This window comes from Molossus molossus, unplaced genomic scaffold, assembly GCF_014108415.1.
Source record: "Molossus molossus isolate mMolMol1 unplaced genomic scaffold, mMolMol1.p scaffold_m16_p_12, whole genome shotgun sequence".
In the NCBI taxonomy this organism is placed as follows: Eukaryota; Metazoa; Chordata; class Mammalia; order Chiroptera; family Molossidae; genus Molossus; species Molossus molossus.
The window spans coordinates 46,399,925-46,424,372 of NW_023425347.1; the positions used below are offsets into that span (position 1 = coordinate 46,399,925).

The 24,448-nt window shown below is 39.8% G+C and overlaps 1 protein-coding gene and 1 pseudogene across 1 annotated transcript in view; one reads left to right on the plus strand and one right to left on the minus strand.

Moving 5' to 3' along the window:
- SLC44A5 (solute carrier family 44 member 5) overlaps positions 1 to 24,448 on the plus strand; it is a 305,936-nt gene that overhangs the window by 57,936 nt on the left and 223,552 nt on the right. The window lies entirely within an intron of this gene.
- Positions 21,183 to 21,814, minus strand: LOC118626128 (annotated as a pseudogene).

The following is a 24,448-nucleotide window of genomic DNA, read 5'->3' on the forward strand; positions in this document are numbered from 1 at the left end:
TGAATAAAAGCTTTATAGTCTATGAGTAAGAAACAAGCAGAAATTCTCTCTTATTTTTGATTTGAGAGAAACATTGATGTGGGAGAGAAATTGGTTGCCTCCTGCATGCACTCAACAGGGGATTGAACCTACAACCCAGGTATGTGCCCTGACTGGGAATTAAACCCACCACCTTTTGGTGTATGGGATGATGTTCCAACCAATTGAGCCACACTGGCCAGGTTGCAGAAATTTTTTGTATAGTTCATTCTAATCCTAATCCAGAAATCGATTCAGAAACAGTTAATCTTTTTCTTGCCTCCTCCCTTTGTCTTCCTGACGATAGAAATTCTATTTTAGTGTGATACCCACATGGCCACCCCCTGTTGATAAATAGTGGGTACAACTCAGTTTGATGATGGACAGATGGACAGGCCTGCTGTTGTCTTGGCCATAAAACTGTTCTTGCCTACTCTCTTAGATGCATCAATCATGCCTTTCTTCACACCCTAGCCCCCACTTTTTTTTTTTTTTGCAAGAGTGTACATATTTGCTCCTAACACTGTGTTGCTATATTTGCAATATTAAGACAGAAAAGAAGAAATTGGAAGACAGATAAGAAAAAATATTTTGAGAGATGGATGGAATCTAACACAAAAGAAAAGTACTCCATGGAAAAAAGAGCCATAAAATACTGCTATTGTTTAACTGAAGAGGATTAGTTCTTTCTTTCTCTTCTATCATAGTAGGATTGATTAGAAGAGAAATAGGTTGCAGCATATTTCTGGAAAAAGAGATCCAGATTATGGTATCCATGTGAATTGTTCAACCAAGTGACTGCAGAGTTAAAATTCATTTGCATTTTATGTATAATCGCATAAATAGTAATTGTTTCAAATTAGCGATATAAAGAACAGGTGCATAGGTAAGACATTGGCATGTTAATTAATTTTAAATCATATATAATATTCAAAAGCATTTTAATAGATATTTTCTTTACTAGAAAAAGGGAAATAGGGGGAAGGAAATGAATATTTATTTACTTTCTACCACGAGTCAGACATTTTTATGCCCTTTTCTTTGTTTTTTTATGTGATCCTCAGAACTACATTGTGAGATAAATTTTATTAAGATTATTTTATTAAACAGAAAACATAGGCTCAAAAATAACAAATAATTTACTCATGGTCACAGAGCTAGGAAGGGACAAAAATGATTTCTAAATTAAGTCTTTTCCAACTCTCAAACTTATTCTCTATTTACTATGTTGGATTAGCCTACATACTGTTAGTTTTCAGGGAATTTGGTTTCTTTATTATGTAAATAGTAACATTTAAAATGATTTTCCATAAATGTGAATGGTGGCTTGGGTGCTAAAACATAATTCTAAAAATATTTCTGCTGAGTGAGTTGGGATACTTGCCCCTTTCTCCAAGCGAGTAAGTGGGTGATTGAAACAAATGGTTCAATAGTGTGATTCAGGAGAAGAGATCTCGGGATTTGGGGAATGACTAGGCCAGAAAGCAGAGTATTCTAGTGTTTCACACACATTTTTTAGGAAGTACTGGTGTACTTTCCTGTTTGCCTAAAAGATCCATGCCTGGCCCTGGCCGGTTTGGCTCAGCGGTTAGAGCGTCGGCCTGCGGTCCTGAGAGACCCGGGTTCAGTTCCCGCTAAGGGCAGTACCTCGGTTGCAGTTTGTCCCCGGCCCTGGTCGGTCGTGCGGGTGGCAGCCACTCGATGTGTTCCTTTCACATCGATGTTTCTCTCTCTCTCTCTGTTCCTCTCTCTCCCTCCCACTCTACCTGAACAAAAAAATGTCCTCAGGTGAGGATAAAAAAATAAAAAATAAAAAAAAAAAAGATCCATGCCTGGGCTAGCAGGATGGGGTCTCAACAGAACTTTGGTTTTATTATTGTCTTGACCCAATTCATGGAGCACCCATCATCTCAACCCACAAAGTGGTGAGAATCACTTCAGCCCTTTTAGGGGTCTCATAATAAGCATCAGTTTGTGGAGAGATTTTTCTGAGGCTCATTGGGATTGTTCTTATGTGTTATCCACACCCTGGGAGAACCCTTGACTTGACTGCCCTTTTTTTGTGGGATAGGGGCAGTGCAAGCCCTGAACTTCCTCTGGCTGTTTTAGCCACACCCTGTCACCCTCTACCCTCAACCCCCGCATGATAGCAGGGTGCATCCCGAAGAGAAGAGATTCTGTGTATTTGCTACTTTCCTCTTGTTACCCTCAAATATGAGTCAGGCTCACCTCAGGGTAAAATAGTACCAACTGCTGGTTTCCTTGTGACTAAGTAACACAGCTGCTAAATTGGATTAACGCTATGAAGTATCAGAGGTACAGTTGTCAGCCTGGTTTCCTTGGGTAATGCAGAGGTGCCAGAGGTGATTTCTAACTGAGTTAGATGGTGGTTTGCCCACCAAAGGCAGCTTCAATTATAGTATGCCTAAAATGAGTTAATCAAGACAATTGTCAATTGGCTAGGTAAAATCTGACAAGTCAGTTTCATTCCAACTGAGTTACAAAGGTGATTTTGATATTTGGAAACTATGCTTTAGAAAGAGGTTCTGGAAAAGTATAATTCTAAAATGTGATTCTTAGTCCTTTTTTCACCCATTCCTTCAAACTACCTCCTCTCTGGCGACCATCAATTTGTTCTCTGTATCTATGAGTTTGTTTCTGTTTTGTTTGTTAGTTTGCTTTGTTTTTTAGATTTCAGATATAAGTGAAATCACATGGTACTACTTTCTCTGACTTATTTCACTTAGCATAACACAAATTGCCAGTTATAAAAATAGTCATGGGGATGTAAAGTACAGCATAGGGAATATAGTCAATAATATTATAACTAAGTGTAATGTCAGATGGGTACTAGACTTAATGGGATGATCATTCATAAGGCATATCAATGTCTAATCTCTATGTTGTACACCTGAAACTAGTCTAATATTGTATGTCCACTGTAACTGTAAAATGAATTTTTTTTAAAGTAAAGAAATAATAAAATAAATGTTTGTATAATTTCTATGGTCAGGAAATGGTCACTATTTATATCAAAATAGATGCTTATTTCTTTCCTTTATCTCTTTTTTAATATTTCTTCTAATAAATATGTTTTCCTAAAATTTAAATGTAGTGATTAAACTATTTTTAAAATAACGCTTTGCCGTTAATGAGAAAAAGGTCACCTTTAAAAAGTTGATTCAGGTTATTTTGGAACTGGATTTGAGCCCAGTTCTTATTAATGAAGACTATTTCCCTTTTCTTTTTCTATGACAGTGGAATTAAAATAATCTGTTTTGTCTATTAACAGTCATGACACATTCCAGGCTTAGGTAAATAAACTCAACTAAAAAATAACAAAATAACCAATTCTGTCTATCGCTCAACTCAAAGCTGTCATTTTTTTTATTTCAACATTATATTCATAAGCATTAATATCGAAACTGTCAAAGGTTTGCTTCTTGTATTATGATCACTTTAAAATGGAAATTTAAATACCAAATTTCAAAAATGAATTAGGAAGAGTAGTGGGGAGAGTTCTGGACAAGGAATCAAGAGGCGGGTCTGGTGTTGGTCTGCCACCATGTACATATGTGCCTGGACAAGTCACTTTAAGTAGCTTAGCATCAGTTTCCTTTGCTTTTAGATCCAAGATGGTTAGACTAGTATAGGATGGCAAACAGGTGTCCCCTGCCTATCTGCTCTCACCAGTTGGTAATGTCTGCATAGAGGGCTGCATGGGGGATGATGGTGAGCCTCTTCCAGACCCAGCTGACAGGAAGATTTGGGACAAGAAAGCCATTTATTTTGCCATCTCTGGATTCAACAACTTCTTGGGTCATTATATGCTTCTGTTATAACTTGCATGACTTATTCTCAATTTTTAAACCTCAAGAAATATTGTCTCCATACTTCACTTGAAGATATCTTGAAAATCTGAGAGCAAGGAGATGTAGTCTTTGAAATTATCTAGTCAAAACCAGGCTGATATGTATTCAAGTGCCTTGTAAAATGTAGAGCACTATTTCTGTTGTTTGAGGACAACATGGCTTATTAACCGTAAGTTTTTCCATTGTTTCCCTTGGGACCCCCTTCTTGTCTAATTTTTCATGAAAAGATTGTTGCTTGAATGGTGTAGCCTTTTTCAGTAAATGTCTTAGAACTTACTCATTCCAGTGACATTAAATTAGGATAATCAAGTGTCAAGTTGCGTAGCATAGACAGTAAACACTGCAGACATTCAGAGAGCTAAAGAGCTAGAGTCATCAGGGAATATTAAAGAAAGAGGCAGAACTTGAACACAGCTGGAAATGAGCTGAAGTTAGATTGATGGGCATTGGTTGGTACAGGATGGGATTTAAATAAAGCATGGAATAAGACATAAGAACAATTGAGACACTACACAGGAAGTATAAACTGTTAGGTTTCAAAAGGAAACATTTGGATCGTAATAATAATATTAATAATAGTTAACATTTATTCACTCTTTTATCCCACCAATACTTTCTGAGTTCTTCCAATATGTCAGTCCCTGTACTAGATACCAACTGAGGTTACAACTCTGAGCAAAATTGAGAAAATTCTTGATTTTATAGAGCTTACATGTTAGTGGGAGGAGACAGATAATAAAGCAATAAGTGAAACATGTAATATGTTAGAAAGCAAAAACTACAAAGGAAAAAAAAAATCATGAAATGGTAGGGGCAGGTTTAAATTGGGATAGAGTGGTCAGGGAAGGTCCCCCTAGGAGGGTAATGACTGAGCAACAAAATACTACTCTGCTAAGTGAGTTGCATATATGAAATAATTTAATTTTCATAACAACTCTATGAGAATGGGTACTATTTTTATCCTCACTTTCTAGATGAGGACCTGAAACACAGACAACTAAACTCATCAAGAGTGTACAGCAATTAGATGTAAGAGCTGTGATTTAAATTCAGGAAGTCTAATTCCAGAGTTTATACGTATAGTCTAAAAGTCTTAATAAAAATCCTTATAAGCTGAGAGGTTTTAAAAAAAAATGATAGCGTTTTAGAGCTGAAGAGAAATTTACTGATTTTCTAATCCAGTTGTTTTCAAGTCAGTCATCTCTCTGGATTTTTGGACTCTGACCCCTACATGTTTGATTCAGGAGGGCTGAGGTGAAGCCTGAGAATTCACATTCTAACAAGTTTCCAAGTAATGCTGATATTGATAGTGTGGATTACATTTTGGGAATCACTGGTTAGTCCATTGGTTCTCAAACCTGGCTGCATGTTAGAACCACCTGTGGAGCCTTTAAGAACTACCCATGTCTTGCTCCAGTGGTACTGAGAGCCTGCATTTCATTGGTCTGGGCTGAGACTCTGCATCAGCAACTGCAGTGAACATGGAGGATTAAATACCAGTGGTCTGGTTCAACCCTATTTTACAGATGAGGAAACAGGGCTGAAGAAATTAACAGTCCCTTCTTGTCTTGGCTCCTTGCATTCTGCACATTCTTTCTTACCCACTTAGTTCTCGGCTGTATAAGGTCAGGGGCTGTCTTACTCTAGTTGCTACACAATAAAGGTGCCATAAACGTCTATTGTTGAGTTACTAATGTTGAAGGGAATAGGGAACCACCAAAAGGTTTTGATCAGCAAAATGACATACTGTACATTTAACCTAATGTTTTAGGAGGATTCATTATTAGGAAGGGTAAAATAAAGACACTGGAGATGTGATGATCTTCCTACTGCAATGTTCCTGTAGAGCGTTGCTCCCCAAAATGTGATCAAGACCACCAGCAGCAGCATCCCCTGCAGCCTTGTTAGACATGAAGACTCTCATGTCCCACCTCTGACCTACTCAATAAGAATCTACATTTTTACAAATCCCAGTAAGTTGTATGCACATAGACATTTAAGAAGCACTGTTGTAGGACATCATATGACCAAAGCCTGGACTTGTGAGTAGTCCTAAGGAATTGACAAAACGAAGCAAATATGAATGCCTGAGCATGTCAGCTTTTCCTTAGGCCTATTTTTTGGGATACTAGTTCTCTGGAATTTTAAGATATTCATTGGTCAAAAAGGTTTGGCAAATACCAGATTGAACAAAGCTAAATGGGCTTCTCTCTCTCTTTTTTTTAAATAGCAGGACTTCTTTTATCTTTTAATATGCTGAATCTCCAAGAGAAAAACTATTGTGTAGCCGCTTCTACATTTATTGATTATGCATGCCTGTTTGGGCGGATCTCTGTTACTATTTTGTGGAGTATGTCTTGGTAAAAACTGTAATAAGCTCTTTGTAAATACTAGAATTCAAACTTAGAAGACATTCTAATTCCTGGACAGGAAATCATCTTACTCTTCTTAAATTTAATACCCATTGCTTATCTGTTCAAACGGCCAACCTTTCTATCCCGGGTCCAGGTGTGTGACTTCTGACCCACTTTCATTGGCTGAGTCCTGTTTGGACAGAGGCATAGGATAGGTCTCTGGGTTCTGCCAGTGCTGGTTTGGGAAAACATTCTAGACTTAGTTGCTGGTATGGTGTCTGTTGGAAATGAGGAGGAGATACTGGACAATGTAGGGTCACTGGTAACACACCAAAGTTTAGTTTGTGGTAGGAGTGAAATCAGGAGAGCAATTACTGGGTGAACAAAGAGGAAACATGGAAATGTAGATTGACAGTTGTGAGACAGAACATCTGCCAGCAAATATATAGTGAAAAATAAAAAGAAGCAAATGAACAGACTCATTGGGACCTAGGGTTGCTTTAGATTTAGGGCAGTCTAAAATGGCTTTTCTATAGTTCATTTCCATTGATGCCCTTTTTGAAAATTCAGGGCCCATTTTAATGCTGACAGGTTGATTATCCCACATTCTGTAACTCAGAAAGCAATTGGTTTTAAATTATACTCACCCATAAATTACCACCAATATTTTGGGTAGCACCTTTTAAATTCACCAGTTTTTCTCTTGAATCTTGACATTAAATTTCACTTTTTTTTTTTTTTTTTTTTTTTTATAGCAGGGTACTTACTATTCTTAGTAGTAAGAGAATGGAAATACTTTCTCTGTGATACCCTTCCTTTGGGCAGTAGACCATGTCACTTTTAATTTTAATATTTTTGTTAATAAACCAATGGATAGTATTTTTGATTTAAATCTATCCTTTCAAATGCTTAAAGGCTTTATTTTTATTACCTTTTCCTGGTATTTAAGAACTGTCATTTCTTGCAAAATAAGACAATACTGTTCTACTTATGACATCAGTATATTTTTCTTAGGAATTTTTCTCTTGAAAATTTGATATTTCTCTTAAAAATTTGATAAAGCTGGATATGTAAACCTTTCAAATCTGATTCACTTCACTTTCTTTTATTTACCTCTTAGTTGACAGCATTTCCTGTACTTTCAGGAGAAATTTTGACGAGAAAGGGAGAAAAAAACTTTAAATCAAGCAGAATATATTGAATTAAGTAGTCTTTGATTTCAGAAACTTCTAGAGGGGATTAGTATAGTTGCAAGTGACTTTTCTCCAACTCTAAAATCTACAGTTCCCAGACTCTAAGACTAAAATAATGATCGTCTTTTAAGCTGCTAAGTCATCTCAAATAAATTCAATTTTTCTTATTTTACTAGTTTTATAAAAACAGAAAGGTAGATAGATTCATCATAGACTAGACGGAGTTTGGAAGTCTTTAGAAGTGTTCAGATGCTAACAGAGGTGGGAGATATAGTTTACTAGGCAACCCTAACTCTTCAGTGGAGTGGCACATGGGAGATGGTAGTAGCTGAAAGACTACCTCTGAACAGGCAAAGGGAACTGGATGGGTGCTATGGGAATACCAGCTGCCGCATTTTGGACAGTATGGGTAGCTTGTATCAACTCCAAGCCCTTATGGTTGTAGGGAAGAGAATGACACAGCTGTTGTCCTACATGCCAAAAGTAACCTGCTAATGGGCTTCATTTATCATGAATGCTAAGGGTTGCCAATATTTATTCTAGAATGATTTTCAACAAGGACTGGATCTAGAGGTTCAAATTAAGCCTTGAGTTACTAGACAATCTCATTACCAAAATGTTTGTACAACATCCATCCAATGAATTATTATCAAACATCATCAGGTACTGATTGTGTGCTGGTGCTGGAATACCAGGGCAAGAAAAGAGAAATGTTGTCATTGCCAGCATATTGCTTGCTGATTAGAGGGGGGTGCAGATATGTAAACAAGATAATATAACAGTATATTATAGTATGTGCTATGACAGGAGAAATACAGTGAATCATGATAGCATACTGAAGGGGGTTATTTAAGCTGTAGTTAAGGAGCTAGAGGGGAAGAGGCATCTACATGAAGGATGAATAAGCATTGGATAGAGCAGGAAGAGATGAGGTGGGAAAGTGCATTCTGCTCAGGGGGAAAAGCAAATACAAAAGTCCAGAGAAAGGTCCAAAGAATGTTTCATTTGGAGCATACAGATTTGGGGAAGAAGGAGAAGTGGCTGGAAATGAGGCCAGAAAAGTAAACAGAGTCCAGACATGTGAGGTCTTATAAGCATTTGGGTTTTGTTTTAGATGGAATGGAATAAAAGTTTTTCTAGCTGAGAAATGATTAGGTAGGCGTTTTCAGTTAACTGTGGTAGCACTGGAGAATGGGTTGGAGGGAGGTAGTACTGGAGAGAATGAGACAATGGGGAGACCCTTGCAGATGTTCACAAAAGACAAGAGGGCAGCCCGTGATTGACAAGTGATGGCATTCTTAATAGCGTGTTCTTTTTTTTTTTTAGATTTAATTTATCTTTATTGAAAGTATTACCAATGTCCCTTCTTTTCCCGCTATTGACTCCATCCTCCCCACTCTTGCCCCCCTAACTTGTTCTTTTATATCTGGCTCATTAGACACTCAAGTTACCTTACTCTTACTTTTTATGAGATTGTTTTCAGTGGTTCTCAACCTTCTTCATGCCGCAACCCTTTAATACAGTTCCTCGTGTTGTATGTGGGCGTATCTGCATGTGGGCGGACCCGCCTGGAGATGGATAGAGGAGCGGTGTCTCAGCTCCTAAGACCATCAGAAATATGTGTTTTCCAATAGTCTTAGGCGGCCCCTATGAAAGGGTCATTTGACCCCCAAAGGGGTCACGACCCACAGGTTGAGAACTGCTGGTTTATATGGTTTTTTACCTTAGTGTTTTGCATCTTATAATTCTTCAAGACACCTTTCTTAATTTCCTCTTCCTCATATCTATATAAATTATTCTGCTTTTGTTGCTTCTTAAATATTCTCCTGAAAATTTAGTTGCTGCTCTTGACACGTTTGTGGTTTCTTTATCAAACTTGAATGTAGAGTTAATGTTGAGAGAGAAGTAATTAGGATTCTAGTGACTAGATCTTAGTTGCCACAGCTACAGGTAGCCTGAGATTTCCTGGAAAGGACTGCTAGAAAAAAAATTTAGTGGAAAGAAAGAAAATAATTTAAAAAGTTTCTAGAGGGGAGGAGACTTGCTGCACAGCAATCCATATGGCAGGATTAGAAAAGACCAACATGGATCAACCCCAAAGTGCACAAAGTAATTAAGGGCACAGAAGGCACATAATGCATGTCAAGTTCAAAGAGACTCTGAGAAATGACAGAGTGACGTCTGGAGTTGAAAAATGATAGAAGGAGCAAAGGTGGAAAATGACAAAAACATTTCATGTAAGACTAAAAGTGCTGCAATATTACACAAGACACAAAAGGTCAGTGAACAGCCTGGAATGGTGTCTAATGGATAGCAAGGGTAATCCATTGACTGAGACGTTCTTGTAAACACTGATTAAAAAAACAAAAAAACAGTAAATGAATTCTTTGCCTCAGTGCTCTCAGGAAGCACTGTCTGGCTGAAAAGAGAAGTTAATTTAAAATGAAAGAATTAAATTGTTCTTGGAAATGTTGCCAATCGATAGTGCTAAAGAAATTGAGAAATGTGAATTCTCATGTAGAACCAGATATTCTTTCTTCTAGGATTAGTGCTGTCCAAGGCCAGTAATTCATTCTTTGGTTTAGAAACTCTTCTTAAAAGTATTAAGTTGTGTTAACAGAAGCACCATTTACAACAGCTAAGATCTGGAAACAGCCCAAGTGCCCACAAGTAGACAAGTGGATAAAAAAGCCGTGGTACATATACACAACAGAGTACTATGCAGCTGCAAGAAAGAAAGATCTCTTATTCTTTGAGATGACATGGAGGGACCTGGAAAGTATTATGCTAAGTGAAACAAGCCAAGCAGAGAAAGACAAATATCACATGATCTCACTTATTTCTGGAATACAATGAACTAAACAAACTGATGAACAAAATAGACCCAGAGACATAGAAGTAGGGTACAGACTGACCTTCCTCATAAGGGGGGAGAGGGAAGGGATAAACCACAGAACCTATATGCATGTATGCATAACCGATAGACATAGACAACAAAACTGGGGACACGGAGGTGATGGGAAGGAGGGAGTCAATGGGGGGGAAAGGAGAAACATCTGTAACAAAGATAAGTTAATTAAAAAAATGAAAATAAAAAGGTTATTTAAAAAAAATTATTAAGTTGTCTTTTTGTATTGTGTTCTTAAATCTCCCAATGTACGTCATTTAAAATTTTGTTTTGCCTTTCTATCCATGTGTGAAAGTATGATACATCCGGTCCTTACTAGATAAAGGACAATATCAAGAGGACGTAGACGCGGAGAAGTCCCAGTGAAAAAACTTCCTGACCTAGTGACCGTTTTTATATTTGAGGAGGTGCACTTGTGTGAGGCAGAGCTCTGGAGGAATGTGTTCCTCACTCTGGAAAGCCCTTGTCTTGGTCAGTTTGGGCTTCTATAACAAAAATCCCATAAACTGGATGGCTTCAAGAACAAACATGTCCTTCTTACATTTCTGAAGACTGGGAAGTTCGAGATTTTTCAGCAGCCTCTTTCCTGGATCCTTGTAGACAGCTGCTCCTAGCTGTATCCACAGGAGACAAACAGACAGACAATCTCATTACTAGGGCTCCACTCTATTAACCCAATTATTTCTCAGAGACTCCATCTCCAAATACCATCGCATGGGGGCTGGGGTTTCCACGTGTGAATTTTGGGGACACAAGCAGACAGTCCCACAGCATCCTTAGAGAGACAGCAATTGTCCTTTCTTTATTGCATGTTAAAGGCAGGATTCAAAGAATGGGTATACCTGATGTACAAGCAGAGAGGTTTTTTTTTTTTTTTTTAAGTTACCGTCTCAGAAAGGATTCAGAAACAATTTCATAAGAAAGCGTTTTTGTAGCATAAACGTGAATAATGGCAATTTCATATAGTTTAGCTTAATCGTGAGAGATTGGTATGATTTTCCTACACTTGTTCCGTTTTCCTGTTTCCCCAGGTCTGTTTCTCCACTGTGATTAGAAATTAACCCATTAAAGCAAAGGAAACAAAGAAACAAAAAAACTATTTTTCTTTTGCATATTTTCAAGGACAGAAAGAAAAAAGGGCCTTGGGGACACAGAGTACGTGATGGTCATTGCCACTAGGAGAAGAAAGTTGGCTGTGGGCATAGATGCAGCTGCAAGGAGAAAGGGGCAAGATGAGCCTGAGAAAAGGTCCCCTAAAACTGAGCTTAAAGGGACCAAGTAGGGTTCCCCAGTTCTCTATATTTTCCTAGAGCAAAATTAACCTGGGAGGTGGCAGAGGTAAGCTGTTAACTACGTGGACTCTAAAATCAGGTAAGCACTGAGTCCGAGCCCTGCCACGGTAAGGAAGGTAGTTACGGATTGATCTATGCTCTATTCCCATTATTCTTGGGGAGATAAGAACCAAAAATAAGATGGAATGAGCACAGAAGGTGGTAGCACCTGAGAGTGGACAGGAGGGCAATTGAAATACATCACAGGAACTGAGGGACTCTTTGGGAGTGGAACACGCTGGTCTGAAGCAATGTGGAGGATGAGGGCGTCTGGACCCTCCGAAGGCTGCTATGGGTTCTCCAAGTCCATGTAACTATTATACATCGGGTCCTAGAAAGACAATGGTCAACTCTGGGATAACTAATTATATTACTTGAAATGTAACTATCTTACTTCGAATATAATTACATTCTTTAAATATAAACAGCTTTCACACATATAGAAAAGCTGAAAGAATAATACCATATGAACAATTCTATCCTCATCACCTTGATTCAACAGTCATTTATATTTTGCCACAGTTCCTTTGGAGAACTATTTATAAGTATACTTGTGTTCTGAATGCCTTGAAAAGATTGCAGAAAAGATTGCAGATATCATGGTATTAACTGTGAATATTTTATATAACTACAATACCATCACTGTATCTAAGATAATTATAAACTTTTCCTGATCATATAAACTGGGTCTTAATTGTATTTCTTCCTAAAGAAGCAGGACACATTCATGATTTTATTTTCTTTTTAAAGTTTTTTTATCCTCACCCTAGGACATTTTTGCATTTATCCTCAGATAGAGCGGGAGGGAGAGAAGGAGGAAGAGAGAGAGAGAAACATCGATGTGAGAGACACATCGACTGTCTGCCACCCACACAACCCCAACAGGGGCTGGGGTCAAACTGCAATCAAGGTACATGCCCTTAGCAGGAACCAAACCTGGGACTCTCTGGTCTGTGGGCCGATGCTCCAACTGCTGAGCCAAACCGGCCAGGGCCATGTTCATGATTTTTAAAAATTATTATAGTAATTTGAATATAGAGAAAAACATAAATATCAGCTATAATCTCAACAACCAGGGAACCAAAGTTAAAACTTTCTTTCCATTCTTTTTTTCAAAGCCTATAAGGATATATATGATAAAATTTGATACATAAATTTTATATTCAGCATTTTACAACTAATATTATATCATTGACTTACTGCAGATTTAAATATTCTTTAAAATATTTTTGCTGGCTGCATACCATTTCATAACAAAGATGTAGCATACTTTATTTCCTTATTTCCTTGCAACCTGAGAACAACATATCGTGGTTTGTCCACGGAAGTCTTTATTTATGACTATTATCCTATAAACATTATTGAAGCACCCTCAGTTATTCCATTTGGAAGACAAATTTGTAGTCACTTTTACTATAATCACCCTACCTACAATTGACTATTTGTTATTTTTAATGGTCTAATCTATTTACTCCTACACAAATCTTTGGGTACATTTCTTATGATTTCATGAGGGTAAATTTCTAAAAGTGAAGCAACTGGATCAATGTGTATGACCATTTTTAAGGTCTGTCTACATATTGCTCTGCTTGTATTTCTCCTAAATAAGTAAAATACTCTACTGTTGAATTGGACTCAACAAGTTTATTTGCTCTTAACTTGAATATTGTATTCCCTTTGAGAAGGGTTTCTCAACACCTGTATTATTAACATTTTGGGTCAAAGCATCCTTTTTATAGATGGCTATCTGTGCATTGTAGTATGATTTAATAGAACCCTGGCCTTTACCCCCCAGATGCCATAGCACCCTCATCCCAGGCATGACAACAATGTCTCCAGATTTTGCCAAATGTCCTTGGGGGTGGGGGTGGGGAGCAAAAGTAGCCCTCACTTGAGAACCACTGCTTAGAAAAATGTATAGGGAATAATAAGAGCAACATCTTCCTTTTCGAGCTTAGTTGTCTTATGTATGGGTTTTTGATAAAAATAATTGCTTATTTATACTAGAAATAGTAAAAGTTGCGTGTTCAAGATTACATGACCAAGAAACTGAGTAGGAATTTGAACCTAGTTCTGTCTGTTTTCAGAGGCTTATCCACGTGTCCTGCTATCTGAAGGGCACACGTACCTACTACTGTCGCGTACCTGCCATTGCTGGACAGAAAACAATGGGAAAATAAGTATTTTGTCTCCAGTGAGTTTCTGTCAATCACTTAGGATCTGTTTGATTGTTACCAAGATAGTTCTTACTTATTTTTACCATCTGTAAATGGGATTGGCTGTGTGGTGTCAATGTATAGAAACATGGAGTTTAGGTCTTGGCACGAAGTAGGTGCTCAATATGTGCTAGATTGCATTTATATTTGCATTGGGTTATCATAACCTTCTGCTAACAAGTCTGTAGGATTTAAAGATGAACCAAACAAGGAGAGACTGATAACCCTTCCCTCTTCCTACTTCCCCTCGATGTTGATGACTAGCACTTTGAAGAACAGAATAGGAGAGGACCCGACTGGAGAGGACACCTCCCACACATCCTTGTGCTAGAGTCAGCCGGCCACTATTGCCAATTAATACCTTGAGTGATGGTGGGATGGGAGGAGAAATGTGGTGGGCTGTTCTCACACTGGAGGAGGATGTTGGCTCAATTTTTGCACCTAAACTCAACTTAGAACTTAAACCATGGTAATCTCAGGAAGCATGGCCAGACTGCAACTAGTTTTCTCTAGGTTTTTCTCATTCTAAATGGTGGATGTTGCTGATCGTGGAAACTCTTGAAAGGAAAGGCAGAAAAGAACTATGACAAAAATCACTTTTCCCTCAGAAGATACCAGACCAGGAGAGGAAAAAAAAGACACCTGGACCTAACATATAGGAAGTTTTTATCTATCCTTAACCTATTCATAAGTTCTAAGTATGGTTGATACTCTATGTTTTGTAGTATTATATGGTTTTTCAAACATTTTCACAAATATTAGCTCTTTGTCCACCTCAAGAGGCAAGTCAGACAGACATTCAAGTTCAGAAGAAGAAATGGAACTTGAACTTGGGATTTTCCCCAGTTTAATAGAATTAGGAATGACAGAGGGTCCTTGACACCAACATCAGTGCTGTCTCCTTGTCACCCCGGTGCTTACCAGCTCCACAGGTCACACTGTTTCTCTGCTCTGGGACTTCTTGTTTTGATGCCATTTCAAACTGGCTTTTCTGTGAATACTATTTAAAAGAATGATTATGTGGATGGTTTTCCCCCAAATGCAATGCAACTTTTCAGTGTGCTTATCATGATGTCTGAAATTTGGGTACTACCCTTATTCTCTATTTTTGTTTTTCTCTTTTATGTCCTGGTGTAAGGCTGAGAAGAGTTTATTGCTGTGCATATATCACATTTTGAGTTTAAAACCAATTTTTCTGTTAATGGGTAGGATATTACTGTGTTTCAATCCCCATGACCCTGTGTCAGGACAACTCAGCTTGAGGACAAATTGTTGAGTTGTAATTGAAAAACCCTTGGCCCTTCTCCCTGTCAAGCACACTTGAACATATAATAGTGTTGAGTTAAATAGGACATCGTAGTTAGGATTTCTTTTTCAGGAAATGATGCATATCAAAAAGAATGTGTGCTTAACATCTCTATCTCCCCTCCCCACCCCCATTATCTTTAAATGGCTCACAATACGTTAAAGCTTAATATAAATAAAGAAAATAATCTTCCCTGCTTTATCATGGTACTATTTTATTATTTTTTTCATGGTACTATTTTAAGTTATATATCTTAACTACTTTATTTTTTTAGTTTTTTAGACCCAAATTATCTTTTGTCATAAGCAGTCTTCGTGTATGTGGCTTATCATTGCAGGTTGAAATTGTCAGTATTTTCTCTCCCCCCATTTCTCCTTCCTTCCTTTTCTTTACCTCTTCTTTCTATTTTCATCCATCCATCCATCCATCCATCCATCCATCCATCCATCTATCCACCCACCCATCCATCCGTCTATCCATCTCCTCTCAGTCTTTTAGTTATAAGGAAGCCCATATTTAGCATGTTTAGAGCCCAAACAGAACAATTTCAAAATTTGAAGTTTAAAAGTATTCTTAAATTGAGCAAGTTTATGAGTTTGAAATTGGTCTGTTCACTCCAATTTTGAGTGTTTCATCATATTATTATCTTTTAAGTATAATCATATAACCAAGTGCTCATAAATTATCAGACTTCATGTGCTGTCAAAAACTAAGAAGTCTTTGACTAGAGATTGAAATTCAAAGTCAGCTTCAGAGTGTAGGTCAGAATGGTTTTCTGTGTCTATCCCTATGTTTTAGTGACTGATCTGTATGGTTTCAGGGGCTGTGCCATGTCAGTGTCTTTCCTCCTGGATGGAGCCCGTCCTGTTAGCATCGTGACCTTCAATCCTTGGCATTCTTACCAACTGCCTCACACTCTAGTGTTATCTTATACTCTGGTCTCTAAAGGCAAATAGCAGGTAGTCAGGGAGTTTTCTTTCAACAACCCAAAGAGGTGTCTCACTTCCCAAGGGGAAACTCTACCCGCCCACTTTTTTTTTTTTATCCTCACTGGAGGACATTTTTCCATTTTTTTATTCAGGTAGAGTGGGAGGGAGAGAGAGAGAGAGAAACATTGACGTGAAAGGGACACATTGAGTGGTTGCCACCCCACAACCCAACCAGGGCCGGGGACAAACTGCAACTGAGGTACATGCCCTTAGCGGGAACTGAACCCAGGTCTCTCTGGACCACAGGCCGACGCTCTAACTACTGAGTCAACCCAACCAGGGTTCTACCCGCCCACTTTATTTTACAAGAGGCATCATGAGGAATTGAGATGACTCCGAGTGGAGTGGCTGGAGAGTTATTACATGACAGAAATATATCGTTTAGGAGATAATGGTCAGAGACATGTAAACTAAAGGAAAAAAGAAGAAATAATAGCTTTCAGTTCCATGAGTTTATTGTTTGTGGAATATACTGCATATTTTTAAATATATAATAGATTTTTCTATGTTTCATTATTGAGAATTGCGTGTGTGTGTTGGGGGAAGGAAAGGTTTATAAATAATAATATAGGAAATCTAGAAGGATTTCTACTTAAGGTAACCTAGCTTATGAACCAAGAAATATATCTTATGCAGGTTGCCTCACTCTTTGAGCTAAATTTGTCTCTATTGCCTTTTGTCAAAATGTTATGTGAAAAGGAAAAAAAATAGGGATATATCCAGACCTATAACCCTAAAGGCCTTTTTGTGGGTTCAAAATTTTTTTTCATTGAGATAAACACAGTTATTTCAACATTTGACAATAATGATAAAATAACAAGATCATTGCTTTCATTAATTACAATATGCCCGAGTAATCTTCATTCATTGTTTTCTTAGAAAGATGTTATATAAAATATGCTAAAGACACTATAAACATAGGTATATTTAATGTCCCTTTATCCAAAACTTTATGCAAAAAAAGAGTAAAGGCGAGAGAAATATGAAACGAATGCATACAATGCAAAATTATCACTGCTATAAACGACAAATGCCCTGAGAAAACAAAGCAACACTCACTTCTGGTTAGGTAGGATTTCAGTCGTGAGGTTTCAGTCTTCCTGGCAACCACAGAGAGCAGGAGCCGAGGCAGCAGAGCTTCACTGGTGCCAGCACCCCCCCCCTCCCGACAGCTGGGCTCGGGTTGCCCATAGAGGGTACTAGGGCGGGCCTCTGTATCAGAGAAGCTCATCTTCTTTGAACCATGCTTTTATCCTCAAGGTAAGTTAGTAAGACTTTACACATACACATACAAAGTATGCCCTTCTGTGTAAAGGAATGTTCGTAGATTCTGGACCCTTTTTGTCCCTGAAATAAACCGAGAATCAGTTAGGCGACAGTAGAAGCTGGTGCTGGGTGCCAGGGGAAGGAGAGCCAGTGCTCAGAAGTTTCTGAACAATAGCACTCTACCAGCAGTTTTTCCGACAACCCAGAAAGACCTTTTCCCTCTGTGATGTAAACATTGCTCACTGCAGAGCCAAATGCTATACTAAGATTACATTCTCTTTATTGTGCAACTTTTAAAAAGATTTCTAGTTGCCTTTCTCTTTTCCAGTACTTGACTCTGTGATATCCTTGATTTTTCACTAACTCCCCTTGGTATGAGGACACAAGATTCCAGCGCGGCTAGACAACCATCACCCGGACTCTTCACTGTTTTCCCACAATGCACCCCTATTTTTCTGGGTGCGATGCCTTCCTTATGCTTCCTTCTGTCACTGGAGCACACCCTCAGATAATTAAGATGTTCAGTCATGTGTATGTCAGAAATACAACAAGAAAACCGCAATCATCATCATTTTCCACATATTGACAGCTTTTCTTAGCATGATTCTGAGGGAACTTTGCAAATTTTGGAAGCTCTAACTACAGCTAGGTAAATAATTTTGGTTTTTGCCTTTTGTCCTCCTGAATTTTAAGTATTGCACAAACCTTATCAAGGAATGAAAATAAAGAAAAATCCCAAATATCCCACCAATGATTTAAATTTCTCCCTATGCTAAGGGAGCTTTTGGAGATAATAAAAAATTTTAAAATCTTGGTTACATAACTGCATTCATTTGTGAAAACTCACCAAACCGCACTCTTTAAAAGGGTGAATTTTACTGTCTATATTTCAATAAACCTGATCAAAACCAAAATGTCTTTCTATGCCCTCTTTTGCAGACATAATTTTATGGTATTATAATAACAGCATACATATAATCTTTTTAGTACTGTATTCCCATATAATTATTTAAATACTTTTTTCATGTTGCTACTGCCCTGAAGCAGTGATTCTGAGAAAGGTCAGGGTCTGTAACTAGACGGGAAGTATGGCCACACCAGTGAGATCATAACATCTGGTAAAAGTAGTGTCCTTTAAACACCTCTTGGTGTTGCCAAAGTAGCTCATTGTGAAATTAATATAAAAGTATCACCACTCACAAATTCAGATTTAATCACAGGGGATGTGGCATAGGTCTGGGAATGTGTCCAAGTGCACATTTGGTAACTGATCAGGAGTTGACTCTTCTGAGGCAGCAGCTACAGCCATTGTCAGGTTCTTCTACTTATCTCTGGAGCTCATCAATGTGAGAGGAGGCCAAGTCCGCCCCACGCATAATTTGTAGATTATGACACCCAGACACCTGCTTGAAATTGCACGAGCCCAAGTCACTTTTTGTACCTAGATAACTGAGTGGGTACTAGAATTAAAGCTATGGGTGGAAATAACGAAGGCACCCAACAGAGAAAATAGATCCCCTTCCAATCATCCTCTTTTCACTGTTTCCTTGTCTATTGCTTGATCACACAAGCTCCTCCTAATGTTCATTATCAAGGTAAAAAAAAAATCCAAGGCTCAGGTTCCTCACAGGGAGCCTCACTGCGGGCCCACAAAATGGCCCTCCTGAAATCCTGAAGGCAATCATTGGATACTTTCTGATTATTTCCTCCCTTGAGCTTTGCACCCCCCCCCCCAATTTCTCCATTTCTCAAATTATGATGGCCTATCTTATTGTAATGCCATACTCATAAAAATCAGAATGTTCTGCAAACTTGAAACTCTGGCAGCCCCAGAAGACAGGTACATTCTGATGGTATAGGTCAATAAAAGACAAATAGTACTATTTCCTACGCAGGGGTAGAAGAGAGCGATCAAACATGGTCTTTAAATGTGAGAACTTGGGATGGAGTTGGGTAAACAGTAATGACTTACACAAGACCAGACGACTATCAATAAAGATGTAATCAGGAGCCATGGGAACTCTGAAAACTCTTGAGGCACTGAGAGTTGAGAACATGAGGGAGCTCATGGAGCATGAGATAAAGGGTTCAGGCTATGAGGCCATGACTTCTCAGAAGCAAGATCCTGAACAAAACCCACTGTTTGGACAGGTGAAGAATCGAACAGCTCAGATGACGAGAACAGCACGAAGAGCAGCACAGAGGAAGGAAGTAGCCCTGCAAGTGAAGAAGAGTGGGCAAAGCTCACAGGTGGGGAAGACAGAGGGGAGAGGCCTGGAGAAGGGGAGTGGGATGTAGCTGCACATGGCCCTGTGACTTGGGCGGGTTTCTTCAGAGGATGCAACTTCTGAAGCTGAATGAAACTGGCACTCCATTTGAAGGTTTTCCCATACACCTTACACTCATAAGGTTTTTTCCCAGTGAACTTGCTGATGGTGAACCAGGGTGACTTTCTGATTGAATGCCTTCCCACAGTTCCTGGCATTCATAAGATGTCTCTCCGGTGTGGATTCTCTGATATATGATAAAGCAGGAGCTACAGCGGAAAGTGTCCCAACATTCACAGCATTTATTGAGTTTCTCCCCATTGTGGAATCTTTGGTGCTGGAGAAACACCAAACTCCGGCAGAAGGCCTTGCATTCATAGGGGTTCTCTCTGGTGTCAATTCTCTGATGCTGAATCAGGACTGAATTCGAACGGAAACTTTCCCCCCACTCCTATGTTCACAGGGCTTCTCCCCAGTGTGAACTCATTCATGGATGGCGCAGTCATAGCTACACCTGAAAGCCTTCCACAGACCTTACCTTTAAAGGGTTTTTCCCCTGTGTGGATTCGCTGGTGTCAAAAAAATCTTAAGTTGTAGCTGAAGGTTTTCCCACAGTTCTTACATTCATAGGGCCCCTCTTCACCATAGAGATTCTGATGCTGAAGGAGGTGGGGATTCTCACGGAAGGCTTGTCCCCATTTCTGACATGAGTATGGTTTCTCCCCAGTGTGGATTTTCTAGTGCCGGGATAGTTTTGAGTTATATTTGAAGGCGTTCTCACATTCTTTGCATTTGTAGGGCTTCTCATCGGTGTGAATTCCCTGATGCTGGTGAAGGTCTGACGGTTGATTGAAGTATCTGCCACATTCACCACATTTATAACACCCCTCTTCTCTAGGGAGGCCCTGCTGTGTAATTCCGTGTATGCTGACACCACTGCTTCCTTCCAATTTCCTGGCTATCCCTTTTTCGATGGTGGAGGATTTATGGTTCTACTGTCAAGTCTGTGAAATCTCTCTTCTGTGAGTGTGTTTTCTCCGCCATGTCTTAAGCAGTGGCTTCTCGAAGCTGTTCTGAAAGTGAGAGTGCTGGGAGGCATCCACCAGCTGCGTCTGCCATCAGCCTGGAGGACTCTGGTTCTTTAGGAATGTTCAGCTTTGGAGTTTGTTCCTCATTCTCAGTGTTGGTTTTACCACCTGTGGAGATACTGCTCAGAGCCTCTCCCCCGATGGCTGTCCAGGGATTCAGGCCCCATGGTACTTCCCCTTGCTCCAGCTGGAATATCAGGTCTGGTTTGGGAAATGGAAGTTTGCCAAGGAAGTTAAGTTTGCATAATTCTCCAGCATCACCTCCCTGTACAGGGCTCTCTGCACTGAGTCCAGGCTGGCCTACTGATTCTGGGTAGAGTACACAGCTACATCCTCAAAGGTCACTGACTCTTTTATAATAGCCTCTTGTGCTCTTATACTTTCTTGCCAGATGCCTTGGGAGCAGGTGCTTTCTGTCTGGGTTGGAGCTTTCAGACCCTCTGAGCTGTGGGTGGCACTGCCTTCTGGCCTACAGATTTCTGGGTGGGAACCTGCTGGGCTGGGGCCTTCTTGCCTGCAGCAGTCATCTTTTCTGCTGGAGCCTTTGTAGCAGCTGTTGCAGGTGCACTTTTAGCAGCAGGTGCTCATTTGGGAGAAGTTTTCAGGAGAGCTGCCCATGGACACTTCCTAACTTTAAGCTTGATTATTCAGTTCCTCATTTTATTTACCTCTGTGAATATGTAAGAGTCAAAATCTGTTGTCTTGGCTTTTTTTCCTCTGCCTTCAATCTCCTTGGCCCATCTCGTGGTTGCTCATTTTCTACTGATAGCTGCCTTCTTCCAGGCTTGTGGAACACACTTCTGGCAGGCACTGTGTGAGAACTTGAGGTTGAATTCAGGCAGCTGCATTCATTTGAAAGGCATAGCCTGTGTCCTTACTTGAGTACAAGGTCTACCAACTAAAGCCCTGTTCTGATTGATAACATCTCAATCACAACTAACTACCCAGCATGAGGCCCAAAGGAGACATAGGCCAACCTCCACGCACTACATAAGGCCCACTGCATGCTGTTTCATGCTCCGGCAGGGGTGGAGCTCCTTGGCCAGCAGACCCAGAGCCTGCAACAGTGATGCCTCAAATTTCTTTGTTTGTAATAAAATAATTTTTACTAATGTTTAAAATGCCTAAAATAATTTAAACAGCCTTATTGAGATATACTTTTTTAAAAACTCATCTTTATTGTTGAATGTGTTATAGATGTCCCCCTCTTTTTTTCCCCATTGACTTCCTCCTCCCCAATTCTACCTCCCTCCTTCTTCCCCACACTATTGTCAGCATCCATTGGTTATGCATATATGCACAGAAGTTCTTTGGTTTATCTCATGCTGCCCTCCTCCCTTCTTCCCTTTGAGGTTCATCAATCTAACAACCAATTTATACTTTTTAATTGCTTCATCTTTTTCACCCAGCCTCCCCAGCTCCCCCAGCCCCCACCCATCTGGCAAGCAACAAAAAGTTCTCAGTATCTGTGAGTCTGTTTCTGTTCTGCTTGCTCATTTTGTTTGCAGATTCAATTGTTGATAGATATGTACTAATTGCCATTTTATTGTTCATATTTTTTTTCTTCTTTGCCTTCAAGAAGACCTGTCAACATTTCATATAATACTGGTTTGGTGGTGATAAACTCCTTTAGCTTTTTCTTGTCTGGGAAACTCTTGATATGTCCATTGATTCTAAATGATAGCTTTGCAGGATAGAGTCATCTTGGTTGTAGGTTCTTGCTTTTCATCATCTTGAATATCTCTTGCCACTCCTTCCTAGCCTACAAAGTTCCTTTTGAGAAATCAACTGACAGTCTTATGGGAGCTTCTTTGTAGGTAACAAACTGCTTTTCTCTTGATGCTTCTCTCTTTGTCTTTAATCTTTGGCATTTTGATGTGTCTTGGTATGGCCCTCTTTGGTTTCATCTTGTTTGGGACTCTCTGTGCTTCCTGGACTTGGATATCTGTTTCCTTCACCAAGTTAGGGAAGTTTTCTATCATTATTGTTTCAATTAGGTTTTCAATTTCTTGCTCTTTCTCTTCTCCTTCTGGCTCTTCTATGATGCGAATGTTGGCACACTTGAAGTTGTCCTAGAGGCTTCTTACACTATCCTAATTTTTTTAGATTCTTTTTTCTTTTTGCTGTTCTGATTGTGTGCTTTTTGCTTTCTTATATTCCAAATCGATGGTTTGCTTCTTGGCTTTACCTACTCTGCTATTGATTCCCTGTAAATTATTCTTTATTTCAGTTAGTTCATCCTTCATTTCTGACTGGTCCTTTTTATGTTGTTGATGTTCTCACTAAGTTCCTTGGAGGTCTTCTTAAGTTCTTTGAAAGTCTCTCTAAGTTCCTTGAATGTCTCACCAAGTTCCTTGAGCATCCTTATAACCAGTGTTTTGAACTCTGCATCTGATTGCTTGTTTATCTCCATTTTTGTTTAGTTCTTTTCTTGCAGTTTTGTTCTTTTCTTTCATGTGGGATTTTTTTTGTCTCCTCATTTTGGCTACTTCCCTGTGATTGTTTCTATGTATTAGGTAGAGTTGCTATGTCTTCTAGGCTTTGTCGGGTGGCCTATTGTTATAGGTGTCCTGTAGGATTCAGTGGCACAGCCTTCCTAACCACCCCAGCAGGGGTCTCAAGGTGCACCTGTAGTGTGGACTATACACCTTTCTGTTGAAATTGAGCCTTGATTGCTGTTGGCACATTAATGGGTGGGATTTACTCAGGCTGATCAGCTGCAATGACTGGCTGTGCCCACTGACCACTGGCCTCTGACTACCTTGGAGGATCAGCTGTGTAGGGGCCCACCACACAGAGCAAGACTTACTTCATCAGGGCTCTGGTACGCACTGAGTCCACTGATTTAGTGTGTCACTTTTGGAGGTGGTTGAGTGATGGTGTTTTATTTATTTTTTTTATCCTCACCCGAGGACACTTTTCCATTTTTTACTCAGGTAGAGTGGGAGGGAGAGAGAGGAACAGAGAGAGGGAGAGAGAAACATCGACGTGAAAGGGACACATCGAGTGGCTGCCACCCACACGACCAACCAGGGCCGGGGACAAACTGCAACCGAGGTACGTGCCCTTAGCGGGAACCGAACCCGGGTCTCTCAGGACCGCAGGCCGATGCTCTAACCGCTGAGCCAGTTGGTGTTGTAATGTGGTCTGAAGCTGTCCACTGGGTGTGCTGGCTCTGGGGCAAGGTCAGCCACTGCATGTATTCTATTCAGGGCCACCCAGCATAAGCTACAAAGTGATCTGCCGATGGCTGCTTCTTGTGCTTGGCTTGAAAAAGCCAAGTTGTGAACCAAGGTTGGCTGCTTCTAGTGCCAGTCCTGGGGCCATTTAACAAGAGGTATGGGGCTCCCTGAGACCAGATGCTGTTTGTTTGAGAGATTTTAGGAAATTCTGGAGCAGGATCCAAGACAGGCCGATACCATAATAAAGCCTTTGGAAACAGCTTGGGTGGGCCCAAAAGTTGGGTGGGGAGGGGCCTCAGGGAATCACCAGGGCCGGGCAAAGAGTGAGCCAGGTTGCTGGAGTCGCAGATGTGGTGCCTTCCCAGGGGAAGGCTCACCTAGGGAACATCAGCCTCCATCAGCACGTCTGTTCAGGAGAAAGCCGTCTCTCCAGCCCTCGTCCTGAGGCCAAACAACTC